We start from the raw sequence: 3,426 nt of genomic DNA, 5'->3' as shown, positions 1-3,426 counted from the left end.
TGGGTGTGTAAGTGTGGGGTGTATGTAGGTGTGAGGCAGTGGTGGTGGTGGTGCTGGTGGCTGTCTCTCTTCAATCTTAATTTTCCTTCAATTAAGTTTTCTGCCCCCAAGTCCTGTGTGCCAAGCACTGCACCAGGCAATGGGGAGCATGTGTTAGCTTAGACTCTACCATTGACCTCAGGAGCTCAGAGAGACACCAGGACAGAGACCTTCCAAAATAATCTTTTCCTTTTTTTTTTTTGTCTGCTGTGCTGAAGATGGAACTCTGGGCCTTCCCTATGCTAGGTTAGTGCTCTAGAGTGAAGTCTTCAAATTAATTTTTGAGTAGTGTAATGTGTGCCTTTCTAGGATGTGAAAGAGAACAATTTTTTTTTTGTTTTGTATCAAAGATGCTATAGCCTTTTACAGCTTGAAGGAAGTTTAATGGGACCCAGAGCACTCTGTATTATGTCAGTGAGAAGGTAGAGGGCCTAAGGGGAAGGAGTCTGCCTAGAGTCACACTGCTGTTTGTTGGTAAGGACAGGGCAGCGGGCTTTGAGCCCTCCTTGGCTCTTGCTAAGAGCCTTTCACATGACATGTCTTAGCACGGTGCTCACTTGCCTATACTGAGGCAGGGCCTCGGGCTTACATATTTGCCTATTTTGCTTCTATAAAAACTGGCTAAGTTTTATAAAAAATTTGACATGTATTGTTATTCAAATTATGTAAAGAAGCTAGGTGTGGTATGCAAACCCAGTACTTGGGAGGCGGAGGCAGAAGGATCACCATGAGTTGGAGCCCAGTCTGGACTACATGAATTCAAGGCCAGCCTGAAACACATAGTGAGACCCTGTCTGAAAAAGAAACAAACAAAAAATGCAAATAAGCAAAAAACAAACAAAAAGTCCAAACAAATTACATAAAGACTATTTGGGGGTCATAATATTCCAAATATATGACAGTTGGAATTTCATCCTAACAAGTGTTTATTTACCTGTTCTCATGTTACTTTGATCCAAAAGAAAAGAGGTAAATTAGTATGAGTAAACTAGGTACCTAATCTTTTGTCAACAGTATTTTAGACTGTGATGGGCAGCAGAAATACTCCTTCACTTTTTTTAAAAAAATCTTTTTATTTATTTGGTACAGGATCTTACTACACAGCTTGAACTCATAGTGATCCTCCTGTCTTAGCCTCCCCAGTGCTGGGGTTACAGGCATGTGCCACTACACTGGTTTTGGTGGCTGGTATGGTGCGCCCGGGGTTCCAGGGCCAGCATGGCGTGTGATACCGGGGATCAAACCTGAGTCCTTGTGCTTGCCAGACAGTCTCTTACACAGCCAAGCTCTTCCTAAGTAGTTACACAGGTACTGAGTTTGATTTCTGTTAACAAAGCAAACAAAAATCAAAGTATAACTAAGGGATATTTTTCATGGACATCTCACAGTATCACATAAACTTTTTTTTTTTTTTGTGGAACCGGGGATTGACTTCAGGCCCTTGCACTTGCCACGCAAACACTTATTCTACTGAGCTATCTCTCTGGCCCCAAAAGTTGTATTTTTCTTTTCTTTTTTTCTTTCTTTTTCTTTTTTGCAGTACCAGGGATTGAACCCAGAATCTTACGCTTGCCAGGCAAGCACTTATTCTACTAAGATATCTCCCTGGCCCCTTATCACATAAACTTTTATAAGAGAAAAATCTGAATAAAAAAAAATCAAATGGCTAGTACACATAATAAAAGTATTCCCCACAGATGCATCTGCAGAAGGAAAAGGTGAGGCTACAGAGCTGATGACGTTGGTATGAAAGGAAGCTGAGTACTGCACTGATCTCTTATTTTATATGACTGTTGCTCTTTACAAAGATGGTTAGAGGCACTGGGGAGATGGCTCAGTAGAATAAGCGCTTGCCTGGCAAGCACAAGGGCCTGAGTTCAATCCCCAGTTCCACCAAACAAACCAGAAAACAAAGATGGTTAGAATCATGCCCACAAAAGTGGCATTTGAAATTAAACACTTTGTAGTTGTATCAGCCAGGGTTTTACTAGAGCTACAGACATGACACAAAATGTACAAATGCATGAGAAATTCCAAGATTGGCTTAGATGGTCAGCTACAGAGCCAGATGAGGAAGCGTGCAGAGGGCGTCTGCACACTGGGGCCTGAAGGATTCAGTCCAAGGTCCGGAGCCCACTGCAGTGTTCCGTGCAAGTCCATATCAGGAGGCTGACAGATCAGTAATGGAAGGCTGATGAGTCTACACCAGAAGGCTGAAGGATCCAAGGCAGAAGCCAAGAGTCTGTGCTACAGCCAGGAGATGACGTCCATGCTGATGGCGAAGACTGGAGCTCCTCCAAGGAAGAATGGGACCCTTGGTCCTTCCCCGTTCTCCTTGAAGTGATGAGTCACTCTAGAGCGGGGCCTCCACACCTAGGGGGTAGAGTTGCTGAGCTGATTTAGTGAAGCTCTTAGCTTCTCAAGTTGACACAGCCAATCAACCACTATAGTAATTATTTAACTGGGCCTTTAGAAATTGTAATACAAAGCTCTGCTCTCTCTAAACAGTCCTCCACTGTGCATTATGTCAGTGACGCTTACTTTTAGCACAGAGACCAAGCATTTGGGAGTTATGAGCCATGGGATTTGACAAAGATCATTTTATAGTTGCCTCTTGCATCTTTTGTGGTTTTGAGATCTTCCACCTCATTGGGGTGCTCAGTAACTCAGTAGAATAGCAAATTCTTTTTTTTCTGACTCCAATTGCTTTCAGAATCATCTGGCCTTTCAGGACCAGACGAAGCAGCAGCAGCAGCAGCAGCAGCAGTGCCTGCAGCCATACCCCCTACTCTATCACGATCTTCTACCTCCCTGAAGCCAAGCCCACAGCATCATCATATCTTCCTGATAATTTACTGTCCGTACTTTGCTGATATTGAGATTCCAGTTCTGCATTAATTTTTTTTGCTTTCTTCCCCTGTTTGGAAATGGGAGATTGATTTGTGATCTCCTATAACAAGGTGCCTGCTGTGTTCTTTCTTCCCTGCACCCGCAGGTCTGAGGAACTCTTGCTTTCTCGCTTCATTCCCCAAGTCTGCTGCCTCCCAATTGCAAGACTCGAGATTGCCATCTGGGGAAGCTCAGTGCTTCCTCCTGTGCAGGTGAGACTCCCTGGCCGTGTTCATCATTGCTGGCATTCTGGCAGAAAAAGGCAGAGATGCTCTCTGGTTCCCTTGGGCCCGACACCAGCAGCCCCAGCCCTAGCACCACTGCTCCAGAACTCAGCAGGGCCTCTGGTTTAAACTCACCTGCTCTCTGAGTTTCCTGGTTGGTAACACACATACCCCTGTCACTGCTTATTTAATCTTCTCTTTCCTCTAGCCCATGTGTCCCAGGCGATAGGAGCCACACCTGGATCCCTGCAGCATAGCATGTGCTCCTACTAAC

At 44.6% G+C, this 3,426-nt stretch overlaps 1 pseudogene; it reads right to left on the bottom strand.

Annotated features, from left to right (window-relative positions):
- Positions 1-2,609: 2,609 nt before the first annotated feature.
- On the bottom strand, positions 2,610-3,164 carry LOC101582256 (annotated as a pseudogene).
- Positions 3,165-3,426: the final 262 nt, after the last annotated feature.

The sequence above is a fragment of the Octodon degus genome, unplaced genomic scaffold (assembly GCF_000260255.1).
Source record: "Octodon degus isolate 3935 unplaced genomic scaffold, OctDeg1.0 scaffold00156, whole genome shotgun sequence".
NCBI classification, from domain to species: domain Eukaryota; kingdom Metazoa; phylum Chordata; class Mammalia; order Rodentia; family Octodontidae; genus Octodon; species Octodon degus.
This window is presented reverse-complemented; position numbering and strand designations above follow the sequence as displayed.